The sequence below is a fragment of the Callorhinus ursinus genome, unplaced genomic scaffold (assembly GCF_003265705.2).
Source record: "Callorhinus ursinus isolate GAN/ISIS: 27379988/994484 unplaced genomic scaffold, GSC_fseal_2.0 scaffold1, whole genome shotgun sequence".
Lineage (NCBI taxonomy): Eukaryota > Metazoa > Chordata > Mammalia > Carnivora > Otariidae > Callorhinus > Callorhinus ursinus.
The window spans coordinates 139681273-139705862 of record NW_027397063.1 but is presented as its reverse complement, the minus strand read 5'-3'; the positions used below and the strand labels follow the sequence as shown (position 1 = coordinate 139705862).

Genomic DNA, 24590 nt, shown 5'->3' with positions numbered 1-24590 from the left:
AGGCACTAACCCAAGAATAGGGTCTATAGGCTGTTCCCAGATTTGCTTAGTTCAGTGAGATATCAGCAAATTGCCTAACTTGTTTCCATTTTCCTCAGGAAGATGGCAATGAAGATCTATACCTCTGATACATCAATTATTGGTTTAATGCTACCTGTGGACCAAGAATTGCCAAAACTATTTCTAGTACAGATTTCTATTGCCACCTAGCATTGTGATGGGCACCCCAAATTCAGGTGTCCTCGCTGAACGTACACCTTCCCCCCAAACCCGATCCTCTTCTTATATTCCCTATGCTGGTTAGTTGTATGGCCATTATACCCTTGTCATCCAAGCTGGGAGGCATCATTTCCTATTTAAACTGGGAGCCCCTTGAAGCAGTGATTGGGCTTACTCGCCTTTATAACCTTAGTACCCTGCGCCGGCCTTGGCACACAGCAAAATTCTAAAAAAAAAGGCCCGAGTTGAAATAAACTTCATAAAGATGGATGGTCCTTACAACTCTAGAAATTATTTCTGAGAATTGTGAAGAATTACCATTGTGAAGAATTGTAAACATCCCTTGCCCCCCAAAAAAGGTGAATGTATCTTCTTTGTTGATTATTTCTGCTGCCAGGTTATAGTGAACTGCCATGAATCTAAAATCCATATGAGCAAAGCTTGGTACTTTTCTAATTCTTATTTTATATTCTGTGATCTAAGCGTATCTATATATTTTGAGTTTTTTTCTTCACATGCTTCTTACAGCCTGTCTCTCCCCTTGGATGCATTCCTACTGTGTGCCAGCATTGTAACAGGTGCCTTAGGATTCTTTAATTTCTTTAGGTCTTTAATTTCACAACCTGTGAGGTAGATTTTGTAAACATGAGAACATTTGTTAAAATGAGAACACTGAGGTTCAAAGAGAGTAATTACTGACTTTCCCAATACACCCAGAGGTGCGTAAACTGGAGCACCAGCCCTCTCTTTCCCATGGCCATAGGCCTTCTTCTTACACTATAGGGAAGTATGGTCTCTCTTCCTTTTACTTGGAAAACTTCATAAAGATGCAGTACCATTCTTTTCTGTTTATAAAATAGTGTATGTTATACAATTTGAGAAATTAAAATTACCCATAATATCACTGTTCAGAATTATCAACAGTTATATTTTATACATCTTCTTCCAGATTTTCTTTCCTATTTATAATTATATCTTTAATATATCACAGTTTTAATTTTCATGCATTTTTTCATCTCTTGATATGACAAATTTCCCCCTCCCCCATATTTTTTCTTTCTTAAATCTTCTCTTAGCTAGAAAAAATATCCCTAATTTTTTTTAAATGAGAACTTCCCTTAATCTTCTACCTTGTGGGAAAGTCCTGTTCTGAATTTCTAGACACAGAAGCAAGAGTTCTCTCCATGCAGAAAAGATTCCATTTGAAGAAGACTGGATTGAGGAGGCTCTCAATAAATGATGGCAAAATGAAGTTAAACTGGGCTTATGTCATTTTTAAGAGACCAATTTCTTTAATGATTATGGAATCGTCAGTTTTCTTCCTGATGCCTTCCTTGAGGGGGAATTAGTGAAGACATCGTGACACCAGGTAATGAGACAAGACTGAGAGACAGTGGGGGGAAAGGCTTTAAAGAATTTAGAAAACATATTGTCGATTTTCTGTAGCTACAGGAAAAGAGCTCCATCTTTTGTTTTGGTTGTAATTTAGCTGCAAAAGAGAACTTGACCCCAAGTGGGTGCCCAGTTGCCATCCAAGAGGTTCCCAAACAAATGTACCTCCCTCCCCCCATTTTGCAAACTGAGCAGATTAGGCCTTGTGGCTGTGGACCAGGAGGCACTTTGCTTTAACTACAGCTGACTTTCCTAGCCTTTCTCCGTGCCCACCTTTGGCTCCGAGAACTTGATGCTGTCATACTTGAATACCTCTGGACCTGGACTGTTTCAGTGGCTGAGCAATTCCCCAGAAGTCTGGCAGCTATGAGAGTGAAAACCATAAGACCACAGTCAAATATCTTCTTGCGCCAGGGCCCCTAGCTAGACCAAGCAGAGGCCCTGTGCTCCCTCTGAGTTTTGATCTTACAGTGAATCTGACACGAGGCAGACCTCTTCAGGAAGCCTGACCCTGGCACTGTCCAGCCCTTCCTTCTGGCTTGAACACTGGCCACCCAGAGGGTTGTCCCAGCATAGGCTTCCATCAGGGATGGTGCAGAATCTTTACCTGACCCCATGCTACACTGGGGCCATGCACAAAGATGGACATGATGTCCAGTGGCTGAGCCCACAAGGTCACACAGCATGTGCTTCTGGTCATGCTTAGACTTGGATGCGTTCCCCCATCCAGTCCAACACTCCTTCCCTGGAGTCTTGTGGCAAATTTGTATTTCTTGAGCTAACAGACTGCCATGGAGATGTTCATGTTGGCTAATGGACCATTGGTTCATGGTGGGAATTAGCAAAACCTGATGGTGTGGGTCAGAGGTCATTGTAGAGCCCCACACAGTATTCTGTGCTGGGGAGAATGCAGAGCCTGCGCTGGGTGGTACCTCCAGTAATGGAAGTGGAGAAGAAGATAGAGGGCTTGAAAAACTGCAGTGCAGGGCAGGAAGGAGTTTTAAGGAAATTTATGTCTGTTGAGTCAAGCATAAGAACAAGAATTCATCCACCCGCAGATTAAGAACCCTTGTGTGAAGCCAGGAAAGATAAGAACTTAAGAGGTGGTTATGTTCTGGAGAGAGAGAGAGAGAGAGGAAGGAAGGAAGGAAGGAAGGAAGGAAGGAAGGTAAGAAGGAAGGAAGGAAGGAAGGAAGGAAGGAAGGAAGGAAGGAAGGAAGGAAGGAAGGAAGAAAAAAAGAAAAAAAGAAAGGAAGGAAGGAAGAAAGAAAAAAAGAAAGAGAAAGGAAAGAAATAAAGAAAGAAAAAGAGCGAGAAGGAAAACGTCAAGCAATATAATCTTGTTCTCTTTCAGAGATTATAAGATCATCTTAGGAAACATGGTATAAACTGTGAAGCATGTCTGCAAAAGCTTCTTCTCTTAATGGACACTTAGCCTAGCAATGAGGACAGATCCCTAATTAATTAAAACAGTGCTGGAAGGTGCTCCAATAAAGCTTTATGCTTAGAGAAGAGAGGAGGAAGTTGGATGAGGTTTTATTAAGAATGAGAACAATAGATGGAAAGTATGTGTGTTTTGGATTCTGTTGCGTTTTCTTGCGATTATTCTGTGGACTGTTTCAGACATACATAAAAGTTCCTGGCATGTGATAAAGATATCCGTGGACCAATCATGTTCATCCTGATTTGACAACTCTCATGACCCACCATAACAGATTTTATGGAGATGAAACAGTACTGATTCTGTTGAAGGTCCACCGTGAGCTCCTCTCTGACTCCAAACCCTTCTCTCTCTGAAATTGTGTACATTGTTCCCATGCAGGTTATTCGGTTTTGCAACTTATATATGACTCTCTCTCTCTCTTTCTCCATATATATTTATAGTCACTTTATGTGAGGTTTCTAGTTTACATTAATGGCATCCTGCTGCACATAAGGTTCTGAAGTTTGTTTTTTAGGTTAAACATATTGATAAGGGTAGATCTCGCTTATTCATTTAACATCACTGTGTAATCTTTTGTCAAACGAATAAATCACAGTTTACTTAACCATTCTCTCATTGACAGACTCCTCACTTTTTCACTCCCTTCTGGACAGTTACCTTTTTTTTTTTTATCGTTGTTGCTTAGACATTGGAAGCAAGCTCATACCCCAGGGCCTTTGCACTTCCTGTTTCCTCCACCTAGAATGCTCTTGCCCCAGATTCCACATGGCTCACTCCTTCTCCTCTTTGTTGTCTCTGCTCAAAAGACACCTTATCAGAGAGGCCTTCGCTGACCAACCTACATAAAATAGCTCTCCTTCCCCACCCAATCACTTTCTCTCTCCTTATCCTTAGGCACCTCCTTGTTGTCCTGACAGGTGTATGAGCTCTTGGAAGCAAGTCTGAGCATACGTCTATGCCATATGTTTATTTACATCATCTAAGCAGTTTGTCATTCTCAATTTTGTTTTCTGCCTCATCATTTCTGCCTCAGTCATCATTTCTGCCTGATAGCTCTTATTACAACTAGGGAGCGAAGTAGGAAGAGAGGACGGGGGTACCAGAGGAAAGGCTTATCAGAATCTCCAAGAGAAGGTGCGTTTGGGGGAAACCCTCCTGCCAAGAGATGGTGCCATTGCCCCCATCAGTTCACATGCCCCACACTGGGGAATCACTCTTTTGCAGCATTTAGTGAGGACAGATGTGTGGAGGCCATGCGCAAAAGATATGTGCACTCACATTCAGACTCAGCTGACATCCCCGGTGGGTACCAAGGGTCTAGCCTTTCTCTGGACACCCTGGGCTGAGTTGTTTAATTCTTCCTCCAGGCTTTTGAAGCACTAGATATTATTTTACAGGGGAGGAAGTGGTTCCAAGGACCAAAAGTAATCAATTCTAACTCTGTTGTATTGTGAATTTTGAAGGTTTGCTGTTGCCTTTTTTAAATCTCTAGTATTTAAAGAAATTTTCATACTTAGGTTGGTGAAACTACAGAGACCTAAGAATCATTCTTCCAGATAACTGGGGATCGTTTAAAAAATAAGGCAGGAAGTCAAGCAGGTTCCCTCTGGACAGTTCCGAATTGGGAAGCTCTTGGCAAGTCTTGTCGCCAGGTGGGTGGCGCCCGCCCCTTCCTAAGCTTCCATGTGTACTGCAGCTAAGAGGCAGCAGTTTGGGCATTAAAGAAGATGCTGAGACATAAAGCAGGTTGGTTCCCATTTCTCACACATCTGTGGAAATGATCCAGAACCCAAAGCCTGTGTCCAGCCATTCCTGAGATGCCTTTGGCTTGGCTTTGATCCCATCTCATGACACACCTGCCACTCTTTGGAGACATTAGTCTGGCAGCACTGAGGGGTAGTGGCCTCATCTGTTAGTCATCTCCTGCATACCTAGCACAGTGCCAGTCACACAGGGCACTCAATAAATAGTGAGGGAATGAAAGTATGAATGAGTGGACGATGAAGGAATCTACACGCACATGCAGGATTCCACTCTGCCTTCCAGTCTAGTGGGAGGCGGACACAAGGCTCCTTCCTTGCCATCCGCACTTGTGTGAAGTCATGTCTGTTCACGTGGAGGCCGGAGACCTCGGGGTAGGCCAGGGAGCCTGAAAGCGCACTTACCCAGCCCATGTCGGTGCCAGCATCCTCACAGCCCTCTCCCCACACTTCTGCCCCACGAACCACATGCATCCCGTGAGTTTCCTCTGAGCCATATATTTTAAAATAAGTGAAATAAAAACACTAATATTAAATGAAGGTCATCATAACGGAGCCTTCCCTGGGGCTTCCAGAAAAGCTCTCCACATTAATTCTAAGTCAAAACATAGTCTAAAACACATCACTTTTTAAAGGAAAACCTGTCTGCTCTCCAAATCAGGCTATGGCTTTGCCAGTCATTCTCCAAGGATTCAGTCCAGCCTCCCACCTCCCAGCAGCTCAGGGCAGTGCTCTGGTTCTACTCCATAACTTGAGCAAGCTGAGGCTTTCCATTGTAGAGGTCATTAAAGTGCTTCTGAATGCCAAGAGTTTTGGTATAACCAGGGGGTAGAGAGCTCATCCTATTATATACTTGAAGTATGAGGACTCTTGGTTGCAAACAATAGAGACCCAATTTAAAAAGGTTTAAAAGAGGGAATTTATTGGTTCATGGAATGCACAAGTCCAGGGGTTGACGTTGGGCTTGAGTAGATCCAAGTGTTCAAAGTATAGCAGCAGGATCCTGTCCCTTTCCAGTGTCAGATCTGCTTTTGTCCTGAATACCACAGATATCCCCCAAGTGATGGCAGGATGGCCCCAGCAGCTCCAGACTTTCATTCTGCCATGGAGTCAGCCCAGCAGAAGGGAAGCACATCCTTCCAAGACCAACAGTAAAAACCTCCATCTTGACGTTGATTGGCAGGTCTGTGTCATGTGACCACTCACATGCTGACAGGGGAGTGGAGCCAGCTTTTCCAGAACAAGTACACACTATTGGGAACGAAAGATGAGTGTCCCAAAAGGAAATGTCCTCTTGTCAAAAGAATGAAGGGCACAGTCATGACTATACTGCACCAGTACCATTGTAGACCCTCAGCTGCAGAGCTGAGCCACCTGCATGCCCTTCCTGGTGGTCAGTGGCTCAGAGAGCAGGGCAGCGTGCAGGGAATGCAGCCTGGAGAACATTTCTCTTCTAGAGTTGCATTTCTTCTGAGCTTTTAAAGCAATCAAATAAATCATATGCCCAGATGTTATGATTTCCAAGGACAAGGTCTTCTGTATTTTTTTACCTGCTATATTATTTTATATTCTGAAAATAGCTTTATGGGTTTTTGATAAAAATGACAGATACTAAAAAAATGACAGATACTCTTTGTAGTAAATTAAATTGCTACAGGAGAATACACTGAAGAGAGCCAGCCTCTCTTCCCATTGAGCCTGTGACTCACACATGAGCATGGTTGAGCTCCCATTTCGAATCCCTGCTCAGGCACATTGCTCCTTTGGGCAAGACAGTCAATCCCACTACATCTCGACTTATTATCTATCCAAATGAGGCTCACTCTTATGGAATTGTTATAAGAAATCATTGAGCCCTTACATTGCACCAGGCAACTTATTGCTTGTGTTAGTTATATCATTTAATCCTCAAACAGACTTAGGAGGTGGTTACTGTCATCCCCATCTTGTGGATGAAGAAACTAGGGCTTAGAGACAGAAATTTGCTCAAGACCACACAGGTAGCAAATGCCTGGGCCAGTCTCCATCTGTCCCAGATGCATGGTCTTACTCACTGTGCTATGCTCTGTGAATTAAATAAAATGATTTGAGGAAAGATTTTGGCAGAGTGCCTAAGAGCAAGCACTCACATAATTGTGTCCATTTGTATTAATAACAGTGATACGGTGATATAATGCAGTTTTACATAAAAGGGATGATACATTCGGTACATGTTGTATAGCTGTTTTTCTCCCTCAGTGAAGGCGATAAGCCTCTAAATGCCATCGTGTGGATCAAACCTGAGTAGAGGAGTTGATGCTTGCCTTCTGTCCCTTTGCCTTCCTTCCTGTGCTGCACTTAGGGACTACAAGTGGGCTTTGCCATGGAGCAGCCACTCCTTTGGGGCTTTTTTTCAATGTGAGGCCACCTTGAGGATTTTAGAATCTCACACCCAGGTGAGGAGCAAGCTTCCTGGTATAAGCTTTCTGAAAGATTGACATCTTTGAGCCTAGTGATTCTGCTTCTAGAATCCATTATTTATTGTGGTTATGTGAAACCATTCAGCTGCCAACATATGCATCATAGAATTGTTTTTAATGGAAAATGAAATGGAAAAAATTCAATGTCCAAAGATAAGAGATCAGTTACATAAAGGAGGCTGCATCTATACTGTGGAGAACCCTGGGGCTGCTAAAGATGCTGTGGGGAAAGACTATTCAAGGACATCAAATTCAATCAGGAATAGTAACTGAAAAAAATAGGTTTAAAACAGTGTAAATCCAACACTCACCAGATTTTATTGAGTGTCTACTGTGTGCACCACAGTGGTTTTAGGCACTTAGATACAGGAGTATCTGAAAAAAAAAAAAAAAAAAAAACCTGTTTTCCATGAGTTAATTATGTTCTATTGGAAAGGAGAAATAGATAATTAACAATTTAACTTTGGGCACCAGGGTGCCTGGGTTGGTTAAGCATCTGCCTTTGGCTTAGGTCATGATCCCAGGGTCCTGGGATCGAGCCCCACATAGGGCTCCCTGCTCAGTGGGGAGTCTACTTCTCCCTCTCCCTTTGCCCCTCCCCCTGCTCATGCATGTTGTCTCTTTCTCTCTCTCTCAAGTAAATAAAAAAAAATCTTTAAAAAAAATAAAAAAGGTCTATCCATCAAGAAGATCTAACAATTGTAAATATTTATGCCCCCAACTTGGGAACACCCAAAAATATAAATCAATAACGAAAATAAAGAAACTTTGATAATAATACAATAATAGTAGGGAACTTTGACACCCCACTTATAGCAATGGACAAATCATCTAAGCAGAAAATCAACAAGGAAACAATGGCTTTGAATGACACACTGGACCAGACACAGTTAACAGATATATTCAGAACATTTCATCCTAAAGCAGTAGAATATACATTCTTTTCAAGTGCACATAGAACAGTCTCCAGAATAGATCACATACTGGGTCACAGATTCAGGCTTCAACCAAGTACAAAAAGATTGAGGTCAAGCCATGCATATTTTCAGAACACAATGCTATGAAACTTGAAGTCAACCACAAGAAAAAATTTGGAAAGACCACAAATACATGGAGGTTAAAGGACATCCTACTAAAGAATGAATGCGTTAACCAGGAAATTAAAGAAGAAATTTAAAAAGTACATGGAAGCAAATGAAAATGAAAACACGACAGTCCAATATCTTTGGGATGCAGCAAAGGTACTCCTAAGAGGGAAGTATATTGCAATACAGGCCTACCTCAAGAAGCAAGAAAAGTCTCAAATATGCAACCTAACCTTACACCTAAAGGAGCTAGAAAAGGAACAGAAATAAAGCCTAAATCCAGCAGAAGAAGGAAAGTAATAAAGATTAAAGCAGAAATAACAATATAGAAACAAACAAACAAACAAAAACCCAGTAGAACAGATCACTGAGACTAAGAGCTGGTTCTTTGAAAGAATTAATAAAATTGATCAACCCCTAGCCAGACTTACCAAAAAGAAAAGAGAAAGGTCCCAAATAAACAAAATCACGAATGGAAGAGGAGAGATCATAACCAACACCATAGAAGTACAAATAATCGTATGAGAATATTATGAAAAATTACATACCAACAAACTGGGCAATCTGGAAGAAATAGAAAAATTCCTAGAAACATACAAACTACCAAAACTGAAGCAGGAAGAAATAGAAAATTGGAACAGACTCATAACCAACAAAGAAATTAAAATCTCTCAACAAACAAAAGTCCAGGACCAGGTGGCTTCCCAGGGGAATTCCACCAAACATTTAAAGAACAATTAATACCAGGGGGCGGAGCAAGATGGCGGAGGAGTAGGAGACCTAGATTTCATCTGGTCTCAGGAATTCAGCTGAATAGGGATCAAACCATTCTGAACACCTACGAACTCAACAGGAGATCGAACAGGAGAGTAGCAACAACTCTCTGAACAGAGAAGCGACCACTTACTGGAAGGTAGGGCGTGCGGAGAAGTGAATCCGAGGCGATATTCGGGAGGATAGACGGCGGGGGAGGGGCCTCCGCCGGCCGCTTCTGGCAAGTGATAGAGCCGCGGAGCACAAAATCGGACCTTTTAGAAGTTGGCTCGGCGGAGGGACGTCGCTGCAGTGGCTAAGCGGGGGGTGGAATCCTCCCGGGACAGTGTGGTCTCAGGACGCTTGGGGTCACAGAGAGACCGGGGGTGCCTGAGTGCGTCAGAGCTCCCAGGTATCAGAGCGGGGAAGCCGGCTGCAGAGACAGAGCAGAGTCGCGGGCTCTCAGCTCGGGGTTGCCATAAACTGTGATCTGCGGCCCAGTCGGGGCACGGCTCCCCCAGCAGGGACCCAACAAGCAGCAGATCCGGGGAGACTCCCCTTCCTCCCCTGGGAGGAGCGGTGCGGGAACGCACTGCAGGGATCTGCTGGGTTTGGAGACTCCGTGCGGGGTCGGGTGCCAGAGATAGCAACGCTCGATCACAGGCCGGGTGAGCACGGGGTGCGGCCGGAGACCGGGGACACGGAGGTGACTGCTTTTCTCTGGGGGCACACTGAGGAGCGGGGCCCCGAGTTCTCAGCTCCTCCGGGTGGAGATTGGGAGGCCACCATTTCTGCCCTGGTCCGCCAAAGCTGTACCGAGAGCTTGCAGGGAACAAAAGCTCCTGAGAGCAAACCGGAGCAGCTTCCTTAGCCCGGACCCACAAGGGCGGGGCAATTCCGCCTCCGGCAAAGACATTTGGAAACCACAGCAACAGGCCCCTCCCCCAGAAGATCAGCACAAACAGCCAGCAAGCCAAGACCAAGTTGATCGATCAAGGAGAATGGGAGAACTCCAGCGCTAGGGGAATACTGCACATAGATTCATGGCTTTTTTTTTTTTTTTACCATGATCCATTATTTCATCAAAGTTAATTTTTGTTGACTGTTTTTTTTTTTATTTTTCTTTTTCCCTTTTTAAACCAATATCTTATCAATCCCTTTTTTTAAGAAAAAAAACATTTTTTATTTTTCATTTTTAGAGTCATATTTTATCCCTTCATAGTAGTTACCCTTATTTTTGGCATATATATATAAGTTGTTCTCTCTTTAAAATTTTGAGGTACAGTTTCTTCTAACAGATCAAAATATACCCTAAATCACTAGTGTATGGCTTTGTTCTAGTCTCCTGCCTGATCACATTCTCTCCCTTTTTCCTTTTTTTTTTTCTTAAATCTTCTTTCTTTTTTCAAACAACTTATCTTACCAAGTCCTTTTATAAAATCTTTTATAATTTTCATCTTTACAGTCATCTTCTATCCCTTCATTGTATCAACCCTTATTTTGTACATATATGTCTTTCTTCCTTTAAAATTTTAGGAGGCACTTTTTTCTAACAGACCAAAATACGCCCAAAATCTAGTGTGTGGCACTGATCTATGCACTAGCCTGATCATATTTGATCATATTCTGCTTTTTTTGTATTGTTTTGTTTTTGTTTTTATCTTTTTTTCTTTTTTTTTTTTCTTTTTCTCTTTCTTTTTTCTTTCTTTCCCTTTCTTTTGCCCTGGTTTCAGGTCTTTTCTGATTTGTAGACAGTATATTTGCTGGGGACGTTGTAAACCTGTTAGCATTTTGTTCTCTCATTCATCTATTCTCCTCTGGACAAAATGACAAGACGAAAGAAATCACCTCAGCAAAAAGAACAAGAGGTAGTACCGTCAGCCAGGGACCTACTCAATACGGACATTAGTACGATGTCGGACCTAGAGTTCAGAATCATGACTTTAAAGATACTAGCTGGGCTTGAAAAAAGCGTGGAAGTTATTAGAGAAACCCTTTCTGGAGAAATAAAAGAACTAAAATCTAACCAAGTCGAAATCAAAAAGGCTATTGATGAGGTTCAATCAAAAATGGGGGCACTAAATTCTAGGATAAATGAGGCAGAAGAGAGAATCAGCGATATAGAAGACCAAATGATGGAAAATAAAGAGGCTGAGAAAAAGAGAGAGAAACAACTACAGGATCACGAGGGCAGAATTCGAGAGATAAGTGATACGATAAGACGAAACAACATTAGAATAATTGGGATCCCAGAAGAAGAAGAGAGAGAGAGGGGGGCAGAAGGTATATTGGAGCAAATTATAGCAGAGAACTTCCCTAATGTGAGGAAGGAAACAGGCATTAAAATCCAGGAGGCACAGAGAACCCCTCTCAAAATCAATAATAATAGGTCAACACCCCGACATCTAATAGTAAAACTTACGAGTCTCAGAGACAAAGAGAAAATCCTGAAAGCAGCTCGGGAGAAGAGATATGTAACCTACAATGGTAGAAACATTAGATTGGCAACAGACCTATCCACAGAGACCTGGCAGGCCAGAAAGGACTGGCAAGATATCTTCAGAGCACTAAACGAGAAAAATATGCAGCCAAGAATACTATATCCAGCTGGGCTATCATTGAAAATACAAGGAGAGATAAAAAGCTTCCAGAACAAACAAAAACTAAAGGAATTTGCAAACACGAAACCAGCCCTCCAAGAAATATTGAGAGGGGTCCTCTAAGCAAAGAGAGAACCTAAAAGCAGCAAAGAGCAGAAACGAACACAGACAACAGACAGTTAACAGTCACCTTACAGGTAATAAAATGGCACTAAATTCATACCTTTCAATAGTTACCCTGAATGTAAATGGGCTCAATGGCCCAATCAAAAGACACAGGCTATCAGATTGGATTAAAAAACAAGATGCATTGATATGCTGTCTGCAAGAGACTCATTTTAGACCCAAGGACACCCCCAGATTGAAAGTGAGGGGGTGGAAAACTATTTACCATGCTAATGGACACCAAAAGAAAGCTGGGGTGGCAATCCTTATATCAGACAAACTAGATTTTAAACCAAAGACTGTAGTAAGAGATGAGCATGGACACTCTATCCTACTTAAAGGGTCTATCCAACAAGAAGATCTAACAATTGTAAATATCTATGCCCCGAACATGGGAGCAGCCAATTATATAAGGCAATTAATAACAAAAGCAAAGAAACACATTGACAACAATACAATAATAGTGGGGGACTTTAACATCCCCCTGACTGAAATGGACAGATCATCTAAGCAAAAGATCAACAAGGAAATAAAGACTATAAATGACACACTGGACCAAATGGACTTCACAGACATATTCAGAACATTCCATCCCAAAGCAACGGAATACACATTCTTCTCTAGTGCCCATGGAACATTCTCCAGAATTGATCACATCCTAGGTCACAAATCAGGTCTCAATCGGTACCAAAAGATTGGGATCATTCCCTGCATATTTTCAGACCACAATGCTTTGAAACTAGAACTCAACCACAAGAGGAAAGTCGGAAAGAACTCAAATACATGGAGGCTAAAGAGCATCCTACTAAAGAATGAATGGGTCAACCAAGAAATTAAAGAAGAATTGAAAAAATTCATGGAAACCAATGAAAATGAAAACACAACTGTTCAAAATCTTTGGGATACAGCAAAGGCAGTCCTGAGAGGAAAGTATATAGCAATACAAGCCTTTCTCAAGAAACAAGAAAGGTCTCAAATACACAACCTAACCCTACACCTAAAGGAGCTGGAGAAAGAACAGTAAATAAAGCCTAAACCCAGCAGGAGAAGAGAAATCATAAAGATCAGAGCAGAAATCAATGAACTAGAAACCAAAAGAACAGTAGAACAGATCAACGAAACTAGGAGCTGGTTCTTTGAAAGAATTAACAAGATTGATAAACCCCTGGCCAGACTGATCAAAAAGAAAAGAGAAAGGACCCAAATCAACAAAATCATGAATGAAAGAGGAGAGATCACAACCAACACCAAAGAAATACAAACAATTATAAGAACATATTATGAGCAACTCTATGCCAGCAAATTAGATAACCTGGAAGAAATGCGTGCATTCCTAGAGATGTATCAACTACCAAAATTGAACCAGGAAGAAATAGAAAACCTGAACAGACCTATAACCACTAAGGAAATTGAAACAGTCATCAAAAATCTCCTAACAAACAAAAGCCCAGGGCCAGATGGCTTCCCAGGGGAATTCTATCAGACATTTGAAGAAGAATGAATACCTATTCTCCTGAAACTGTTCCAAAAAATAGAAATGGAAGGGAAACTTCCAAACTCATTTTATGAGGCCAGCATTACCTTGATCCCAAAACCAGACAAAGACCCCATCAAAAAAGAGAATTACAGACCAATATCCTTGATGAACATGGATGCAAAAATTCTCACCAAAATACTAGCCAATAGGATCCAACAGTACATTAAAAGGATTATTCACCATGACCAAGTGGGATTTATTCCTGGGGTGCAAGGCTGGTTCAACATCCGCAAATCAATCAACGTGATACAATACATTAACAAAAGAAAGAGCAAGAATCATATGACCCTCTCAATAGATGCAGAAAAAGCATTTGACAAAGTACAACATCCTTTCTTGATCAAAACTCTTCAGAGTATAGGGATAGAGGGTACATACCTCAATATCATAAAAGCCATCTATGAAAAACCTACAGCGAATATCATTCTCAATGGGGAAAGGCTGAGAGCTTTTCCCCTAAGGTCAGGAACACAGCAGGGATGTCCACTCTCACCACTGCTATTCAACACAGTATTAGAAGTCCTAGCCACAGCAATCAGACAACAAAAAGAAATCAAAGGCATCCAAATCGGCAAAGAGGAAGTCAAACTCTCACTCTTTGCAGATGATATGATACTGTATGTGGAAAACCCAAAAGACTCCACCCCAAAACTGCTAGAACTCATACAGGAATTCAGTAAAGTAGCAGGATATAAAATCAATGCACAGAAATCAGTGGCATTCCTATACACCAACCACAAGACAGAAGAGAGAGAAATTAAGGAGTCGATCCCATTTACAATTGCACCCAAAACCAAAAGATACCTAGGAATAAATCTAACCAAAGAGGCAAAGGATCTCTACTCAGAAAACTATAAAATACTCATGAAAGAAATTGAAGAAGACACAAAGAAATGGAAAAACGTTCCATGCTCATGGATTGGGAGAAACAACATTGTGAAGATGTCAATGCTACCTAGAGCAATCTACACATTCAATGCAATCCCCATCAAAATACCATCCACTTTTTTCAAAGAAATGGAACAAATAATCCTAAAATTTGTATGGAACCAGAAGAGACCCAGAATAGCCAGAGGAATACTGAAAAAGAAAAGCAAAGCTGGCGGCATCACAATTCCGGACTTCCAGCTCTATTACAAAGCTGTCATCATCAAGACAGTATGGTACTGGTCCAAAAACAGACACATAGATCAATGGAACAGAATCGAGAGCCCAGAAATGGACCCTCAACTCTATGGTCAACTAATCTTCGACAAAGCAGGAAAGAATGTCCAATGGAAAAAAGACAGTCTCTGCAACAAATGGTTTTGGGAAATTGGACAGCCACATGCAGTAGAATGAAACTGGACCATTTCCTTACACCACACACAGAAATAGACTCCAAATGGCTGAAAGACCTAAATGTGAGACAAGAGTCCATCCAAATCCTAAAGGAGAACACAGGCAGCAACCTCTTCGACCTCAGCCTCAGCAACTTCTTCCTAGAAACATCACCAAAGGCAAGGGAAGCAAGGGCAAAAATGAACTATTGGGATTTCATCAAGATAAAAAGCTTTTGCACAGCAAAAGAATCAGTCTATGAAACCAAAAGACAACCAACAGAATGGGAGAAGATATTTGCAAATGACATATCAGGTAAGGGGCTAGTATCCAAAATCTATAAAGAACTTATCAAACTCAACACCTAAAGAACAAATGATCCAATCAAGAAATGGGCAGAAGACATGAACAGACATTTTTCCAAAGAAGACATCCAAATGGCCAACAGACACATGAAAAAGTGCTCAATATCGCTTGGCATCAGGGAAATCCAAGTCAAAACCTCAATGAGATACCACCTCACACCAGTCAGAATGGCTAAAATTAACAAGTCAGGAAACAACAGATGTTGGCGGGGATGCGGAGAAAGGGGAACCCTCCTACACTTTTGGTGGGAATGCAAGCTGGTGCAACCACTCTGGAAAATAGTATGGAGGTTCCTCAAACAGTTGAAAATAGAGCCACCATACGATCTAGCAATTGCACTACTGGGTATTTACCACAAAGATACAAATGTAGGGATCTGAAGGGATACATGCACCCCGATGTTTATAGCAGCAATGTCCACAATAGCCAAACTGTGGAAAGAGCCAAGATGTCCATCGACAGATGAATGGATAAAGAAGATTTGGTATATATACACAATGGAATATTATGCAGCCATCGAAAGGAATGAGATCTTGCCATTTGCAACGATGTGGATGGAACTGGAGGGTGTTATGCTGAGTGAAATAAGTCAATCAGAGAAAAGACATGTATCGTATGACCTCAGTGATATGAGGAATTCTTAATCTCAGGAAACAAACTGAGTGTTGCTGGAGTGATGGGGGTGGGAGGGATGGGGTGGCTGGATTACAGACATTGGGTAGGGTATGTGCTATGGTGAGCGCTGTGAATTGTGCAAGACTCTTGAATCACAGATCTGTACTTATGAAACAAATAATGCAACATATGTTAAGAAAAAGAAAAAGAAAAAGATAGCAGGAGGGGAAGAATGAAGGGGAGTAAGTCAGAGGAGGGGACAAACCATGAGAGATGATGGACTCTGAAAAACAAACAGAGTTCTGGAGGGGAGGAGGGTGGGGGGATGGGTTAGCCTGGTGATGGGTATTAAAGAGGGCACATTCTGCATGGAGCACTGGGTGTTATGCACAAAGAATGAATCATGGAATACTACATCAAGACCTAATGATGTATGGTGATTAACATAACAATTAAAAAAAGAAAAAAAAGAAATTGAGGAAGACACAAAGAAATGGAAAAACGTTCCATGCTCATGGATTGGAAGAACAAATATTGTGAAGATGTCAATGCTACCTAGAGCAATCTACACATTCAATGCAATCCCTATCAAAATACCACCCACTTTTTTCAAAGAAATGGAACAAATAATCCTAAAATTTGTATGGAACCAGAAAAGACTCCGAATAGCCAGAGGATTGTTGAAAAAGAAAAGCAAAGCTGGGGGCATCACAATTCCGGACTTCAAGCTCTATCACAAAACTGTAATCATCAAGACAGTATGGTACTGGCACAAAAAGAGACACATAGGTCAACAGCATCCATTCTTTATAAAAACCCTCAAGAAAGTAGACATAGATGGACCATACCTCAACATCGTAAAGGCCATACATGGAAGACCCATAGCTAATATCATTCTCAATGGGGAAAAACTGAGAGCTTTTCCTCTATGGTCAGGAACAAGACAGGGATGTTCACTATCACCATTACTGTTTAACATACTACTGGAAGTTTTAGCCTCAGCAGTCAGATAACAAAAAGAAATAAAAGGCATCCAAATCAGCAAGGAAGAAGTCGAACTTTCACTCTTTGCAGATGACATGATACTGTATAAAGAAAATCCGAAAGACTCCACCAAAAAATTGCTAGACTAAAAGGGGAACTCAGCAAAGTTGCAGGATATAAAATCAACATACAGAAATCTGTGGCATTTCTATATACCAATAATGAAGAAGCAGAAAAAGAAATCAAGGAATTGATCCCATTTACAACTGCACCAAAAACAATAAGATACCTAGGAATAAACCTAACTAAAAGGGTAAAAGATCTGTACTCTGAAAACTATAGAATACTTATGAAAAAAATTGATGAGAAATGGGAAAACATTCATGATCATAGATTGGAAGAACAGATGTTGTTAAAATGGGTATACTACCCAAAGCAATCTACACATTTTTCTCAGAACAAACAATCCTAAAATTTGTATGGAACCACAAAAGACCCCAAATCGCCAAAGCAATTGTGAAAACAAAAAGCAAAGCTAGAGGCATCACAATTCCAGACTTTAAGCTATATTACAATGCTGTAGTCATCAAGACAATATGGTACTTGCACAGAAATAGGCACATAGATCAATGGAACAGAATAGAGAACCCAGAAATGGACCCCAACTCTAAGGTCAGCTAATATTTGACAAAGCAGGAAAAAATATCCAATAGAAAAAAGACAGTCTCTTCAATAAACGATGTCAGGAAACCTGCACAGCAACATGCAGAAGAATGAAACTGGACCACTTTCTTACACCATACACCAAAATAAATTCAAAATAAATGAAAAACCTACATGTGAGACAGGAAACCATCAAAATCCTATGAGAACACAGGCAGCAACCTCTTTGACCTCGGCCACAGCAACTTCTTACTAGACACATTGCTGTAGACAAGGGAAACAAAAATGAACTATTGGGACTTCATCAAGATAACAATGAATCGTGGATCACTACATCAAAAACGAATGTTGTATGGTGACTAACATAACATAATAAAATAAAATTTTAAAAAAAAGATAAAAAGCTCTGCACAGCAAAGGAAATAATCAACAAAACTAAAAGGCAGCCCACAGAATGGGAGAAGATATTTGCAGATGACATATCCGATAAAAGATTAGTATCCAAAATCTATAAAGAACTTATCAAACTGAACACACACAAAAAAAACAAATAATCCAGTTAAGAAATGGGCAGAAGACATTAGCAGACACTTTTCCAAAGAAGACATCCAGATGGCTAACAGACATATGAAAAGATGCTCAACATCACTCATCATCAGGGAAATACAAATCAAAACCATGATGAGATACCTCCTCACCTGTCGGAATGACTAAAAATAACAACACAGAAAACCACAGATGTTGGCAAGGATTCTGGGAAAGGGGAACCCTCTTACACTATTGGGAATGCAAGCTGGTGCAGCCACTCTGGAGAATAGTAGGTAGGTTCCTCAAAAAGTTAAAAATAGAACTACCCGATGACTCAGCAATTGCACTACTAGGTATTTATTCAAAGGATACAAAAATACAGGTTTGAAAGGGTACATGCACCCTGATATTTATAGCAGCCTTATCAACAATAGCCAAACTATGGAGAGAGCCCAAGTGTCCATCAACTGATGAGTGGATTAAATAAGATGTGGTGGTGTGTGTGTATACACACACACACACACACGCACACACACAGTGGAATATTATTCAGCCATCAAAAAGAATGAAATCTTGCCATTTGCGATGACATGGATGGAGCTAGAGTGTATTGTGCTAAGTGAAATAAGTCAGAAAAACAAATACCACATGATTTCACTCATATGTGTAATTTAGGAAACAAAACAGATGAACATATGGGAAGGAGGAAAAAAGAGAGAAGGGGAGGCAAACCATTAGGACTCTTAATGATAGAGAACAAACAGGGATGATGGAGAGAGGTGGGTGGGGGATGGGCTAGATGGGTGATTGGTATTAAGGTGGGTAGTTCTTGTGATGAGCACTGGGTGTTGTATGTAAGTGATGAATCACTGAATTGTACTCCTGAAACCAATATTACACTGTATGTTAACTACCTATAATTTAAATAAAAATTTGGAGGACAAAATAAATAAAAAATAAAATAGCTACAACCCATTCCAAAAAAATCATTAATTAACACACCAATATATTAACTTATAAATAACTATATACAGTTATACATAATTACACATCAGGTGCAGAGAAGTACTCTAGGAAAATGGAGAGAGAAAATGAGAGTGATAGAAGACGTGTTGGTGTGGCCATGGTGTTCAAATTTTTTTAAAGATTTTTTATTTTAAAGAGAGAGAAAGAGCACGTGTGTGTGTGCACAGGTGGAGTGGGGGAGAGGAGCAGAGGAAGAGGGTGAGAGAATCTCAAGCAGACTCCACAATGAGCACAGAGCCCATCTCAGGACTCTGAGATCATGACCCGAGCTGAAACCAAGAATCAGCCAATTTATTGACTGAGCCCCCCAGGCACCCCTGCTCATGGTATCTTAGCAAAGGTGGTCAGGCAAGGCCTCACAAGAGGCTGACATTTGTGCGGATACTTGAATGAAGTGACAGACTGAGCTGTGAAGCCATCTGCAAGATCAAAGCCTTTGTGATCTCATGTGTATCAAAAGACCGTGTGTGTGTTACTTGTACTGAAGTACAAGTGAAGTACAAGTTCCCTCACGTGCGCTCAAGAACAAGCGCATCTGCAACTTCTCCTCTTCAGTGAAGTCACGAACCTTTTAGGAGGCATGCCCCTCCGCTGCCTCCATCTCTGCTTCCTGGCCACTTTTGGTGGCTGCCCTGACTGCCCCACAGCCTTTGTCTGCTGAACTGCTTTATCGGAAGAGGGAGAGCATCCTCCCTTGTGAAAAACTTGGTCTCTCAGAGCAGGCTGGCCCTGGGGCTCCTTCTGCACCAGTAGGCTTTAGATCAACACTGTCTTCCCCATGTGTGTATGCATGTATGCATGCACACACGTGCGCATGCACACACACCCACACACACACACACACACCACCAGTTCCTGGGCTCCTCCCTGATTAGGTCCTCAGGGATCCCCTTGAGAAAAAGCTGGAAGAGCACCATCTTAGTGCTTCCAGGCTGCTATAATAAAATACCACGGACTGAGTGGCATATGAACAAAGAAACTTATTTCTTACTATCCTGGAGGTTGGGAAGTCTGAGATCAGGGTACCAGCAGACTCAGTGTCTGGTGAGGAGCAGCTTCCTTCTTCCTAGACGGTCATCTTCTTAGTGTGTCCTCCCATGGTAGAAGGGGTGAGGGAGTGCTTTAGGGTCTCTTTTACAAGGACACTATCCCATTCATGACGCCTCACCTCTCAAAGCCCCCACCTCCAAATAATATCACGTTGGGGATTAAGTTTCAACATGACTTTTGTGGGAACAGAAACATTCAGTCCATAACAAACATTCTTCAGATGTCAAGAACTTTTGGGTGGTTTTTTAAATCTTATTTGTTTTTATTTTAGTGCGTTTATATTAATGCATAATACCTGGTTTTAAAAAATCAATATAAAATTATATTCAACTTAAAGATTTGGAGTGCCTGGGTGGCTCAGTCAGTTAAGAGCCAATTCTTGATTTCGGCTCATGTCATAATCTCAGAGTCCTGGGATCAAGCCCTGCATCAGGCTCCGCGCTCATCGGGGAATCTGATTCTCCTTCTACCCCTCCCCCCACTCATGTGTGCATGCGCGCGCCCTTTCTCTCTCTCTCTCTCAAATAAAATAAAATAAATCTTAAAAAAAAACCATAGTATCATGTCCCCATCTGCATCCCAGTGCCCCAAGCAAGCACCTATAAACATTTCTTCAGGTTACTACTATAATTCTAACATGTTTATCTTACCATTTCTTGATTTGTCAACTTTAGACCTTCATAAATAGCTTACTTTCTTGCTAACTCTTTCCCCTCCCCACAAAGCTTTATTAAAACCTTTTATTAAAACCTGGTGACCTCTATCACTTTAAATGACACATTTAAAGCACTACTGTTGTCCATATAGTTTAGAAGCCTATCTGGACTCCATCGTGTAAGATGAGGAAATTAGCATCTGTGAACTCTCTCTATGGTTCCTTCCTTTCTCTGCATCCAGGCTTCTGCCAGGCTAGCTGGTGACTTGGTTTTGCTCTCAGCAAAAAGTGCAGATGTCTTGACAGTGAAGACCTTTCATGCTTTGTCTGTAAATAGGGTGTGGAAAGTAATGGCATTTTAATTTTATGTATAAAATTATAATGTATGTATCATATATATATATCATAATATATATATATATATATCATAATATATATCATTTGCTATAGACCAGAGTCTTGCAGTGAAGTCCATAGAGAGAAGGAAATGTAATCCTTGCCCATGAACCTGGGCCACCTAAAGAAGAATGGGCCATTCACCTCTTCTCTGCTTCATTATTTGACAAGATCTTAACAGCTTTTAATTGGCTTCCTGTTTGGACCATCACTTTCTAGAGCTGCTTTTTAGTTGTGTTTTTGTTTTTCCTGGGGCTTCTAATTATCTTTTCTTATTCTTATTGACAAAAGAAGGGTGTGGGGTGCCTGGGTGGCTCAGTTGGTTGGGCAACTGCCTTCAGCTCAGGTCATGATCCTGGAGTCCTGGGACAGAGTCCCACATCGGGCTCCCTGCTCAGCAGGGAGTCTGCTTCTCCCTCTGACCCTCTTCCCTCTTGTGTTCTCTGTCTCTCATTCTCTCTTTCAAATAAATAAATAAATAATCTTAAAAAAAAAAAGGGTGTGGCTCCTTCTTCACTGTCTCTCTTCATTCCTTTAGCTTCTTAATCCTGTGCTCATTGAATGGCCTATGTGTACCCCCTACCCGTGTCTTTCAGACCCGAGGTGAAGTTGGCACCTGAGACTTCTGTCCCTTGCACCCCTGGACTAACTCCCTCTTTCTAGAATCCCATGCTTTCCTTTTTCTTGGCTGGTTTCTTAGTTCCCCTAGAGTATACCTTAACAATTTTTCTTCCCAGAAAGCACATCAACTTGCTGAGACCTTACATGTCTGAAAGTATCTTTATTTGGCCCTTGTCTGATGATAGTTTGGCTGAGCATAGAATTCTGAGGTCAGGCCATTTCTCTCTGGGCTTAGAAAACCCATGCTCCATTGTCTTCTAGCATTCGGCGTTACTGATTTAAATGTTTAATGTCATTATTGTTTTTGTTCATTTGCAAAAATACCCTTTTTTTCTGCATGGAAGCCTCATCTTGGAGGGTCTGAATCTTCATGAAGATGTATCTAAGTGGGTTTGTCTGCTGTACGTTGTGTTGTAATCAATTTATTCTGCTTTGCCGCTGGTAGACTCTTTTAACCCTAAAGACTTTTGTCTTTCTTAGCTTGGGGCCATATTCTTCTGTTATGTTTGATTTTTTTTCCTTCCTCTCCCCGCTTCCTGGAATCCTGTTAGATGCTGAGCCCACTGAATTCATCCTCATGTCTCTTCCTCTGATATGTCCCATCTTTTTTACTTCTTCCTCTGCATTCTGGAAAATTTATATTGATTTTAACTTTTAGACCTCCTATGACATTTCTTTCACCAATCATATGTTCTGCATCCCAGAAACCATTGTCTTCTGATTACTTACTTTTCACATCACCTAGTGTTGTGTGGATGGGATGCAATGTCTTTTCAAATCACTGTTATTTATTAGAATTTTTAAAGTTATTTTTATTACCCTAGATTACCTTCATTTCCCTTTTTAAAAGTTTGCTCTTAGTTTATCTGGGTCCTTCTTTCCCATGCCATTGGATTGTTTCAAATATCCCGGTTATCTATTTTTTAAACAAAGGACTTGGCTGGTTAATAAAAGTGACTCACATGGGTAGGTTAGTATTCCCAGTAGACCTCTCCTGTGAAAGGGGGTGAGTGTGCTGACTGACAACTCCAAGTTTATTAACCAGGTAGGCACCTGGCAGGCCTGGCCCTAGGGTCGATGAATAGGATCTGGTGGGCAGGTGAGTGGGGGCTCCCCCAGGGCTGCAGAAGGAAGGTTTCACTGCAGGTATAACCCCTGTATTCAAGTCCCAGTCTTCTCCAAGTAGGTTGTTCAATTTTATTAGAGGACTGTTTTCTGTTTTTTGACCTAAGGACAAAGCATCCCTGGGCCAGTTGTCCAATTGATTGGGAATTGGGATAGGGACCAAGAGGTCTCCCCATTGCCTACACAACCATTAAATCAGCTTTCTGAATTCTGTGTCACAACCAGTCCTGCTCTTGGTACCACCCAGCTGCAAATTAGACCTCTCTCTCAGTCTGAGAGGCCCAGCTCCAGTGCCTATCTAGAGGACAGCATTCTCTCTGATCCATGCGATCACCCACTTCCAATTTTCCAGAAATATGTCAAAATCTCTGGTTCTGCTCTCACCCCCATTCTTCATTTGTGTAGACTTTTCCCTTTGGCTTTCTTCTCACATGTCACTGGCATCTGCGCAGGGAGAGGCCTTTGTGTTCATTTTACTTTTCTGAATTCTCTAAAATGAGAATGCATTATCACATTCACAATAAAAGTAACAAGAGCTATTCTTAAAATGGGATTTTAGCTAATCGAGCTAAAAAGAGAAGCATCCTGGCAGTATTCTGTCTTGACCATCCCAGCACTGAGCAAGAAATTGCTTTCCCTCAGTGCTTCCAGCTCAATGAATAAGTGGCTGGAGAATCTTGTCCTAGAGTCCGTGTCTCTCGTGCTTTATACATCCCCAAGCTGAATCAGAGGTGTTTTTTTGTTGTTGTTTTAAGAGGTGTTGTTAATGCAGTACGAGTATCAAATACAGAGCCTGCTATTAAGCAGGTGTATGCGTTAGTGGCTTCAAATGGCAAGCGCTCATCTGCTTGCTCTTTGGATGGACTCAGGTGCATGCTTCTGCTGGTCTTACTTCCGGCCACTCGCACATCCCCAGTTATTGGCAGGCAATGTGTTTGTTTGTTGAAAGAAAGACTGTCTTGGGGCGCCTGGGTGGCTCAGATGGTTAAGTGTCTGCCTTCAGCTCAGGTCATGATCTCGGGGTCTTGGGATCAAGCCCCACGTCGGGCTCCCTGCTCAGCGGGAAGCCTGCTTCTCTCTCTCCCTCTACTACTACTCCTTGCTTGTACTCTCTTACTCTCTCTATCGAATAAATAAATAAAATCTTTAAAAAGAAAAAAGAAAGAGAGACTGTCTTTAATAACAGTGAAGTTTTGGAGGAGGGGAGGAACAGAGCAAAGGGCTCACAAATAGACCATTGGAAAAGTGCGTTTCTGTGCATGGTAATCGTGCCTGCGCCAGCCCCGAAGGCCCTGGGACTGGGTCACTGTTGCTGTAACTGGAAGCCGTGGCGTCACTGCCCCCATCCTGGGTTGAGTGCTCGCTGCCGTGGGGGATGGGACCAGCACTGTGACTGGCTCCGCTGGCCACCCCCTTCCCTGCCACTTTCTGAATCGTTATCCCTGCCACAGGCTGGCCTGTGTTCTCCGCACCAGAGTCAGTGTCATGTTCTGAATCTACATCCCTGCTGAATATCTCTTTGTCCGGGTGGCCTGGGCCTTGTCCTCACTGCTGTCATCCTGGCTGCTTATCACTCGCCTCATCCCTGTCACCTCTTCCCTCGCTCACCTCTTGTGGGGTTGGTTGGTCACTGGCTGAGGTGAAAGGGGTGCTTAAGCCAAGTGTCTCTCGGCACCCCACAAGCCAGCTTGGGCTTGATCACGTGGTAATGAGGTGCAGAACTTCTAAGAGCTGCAAGATTCAAGATTCCCATGGCGTCAGGCCCACCGGTCTCTGTGGTCCAAGCAAGTCACACGCCAGCCCGGATTCAAGAAGCTGAGAAGGAAG

At 41.8% G+C, this 24590-nt stretch overlaps 1 protein-coding gene across 3 annotated transcripts in view; it reads left to right on the top strand.

Annotated features, from left to right (window-relative positions):
• Positions 1–24590, top strand: part of MYRIP (myosin VIIA and Rab interacting protein) — a 418488-nt gene that overhangs the window by 302723 nt on the left and 91175 nt on the right. The gene's annotated exons all lie outside the window — the stretch shown is intronic.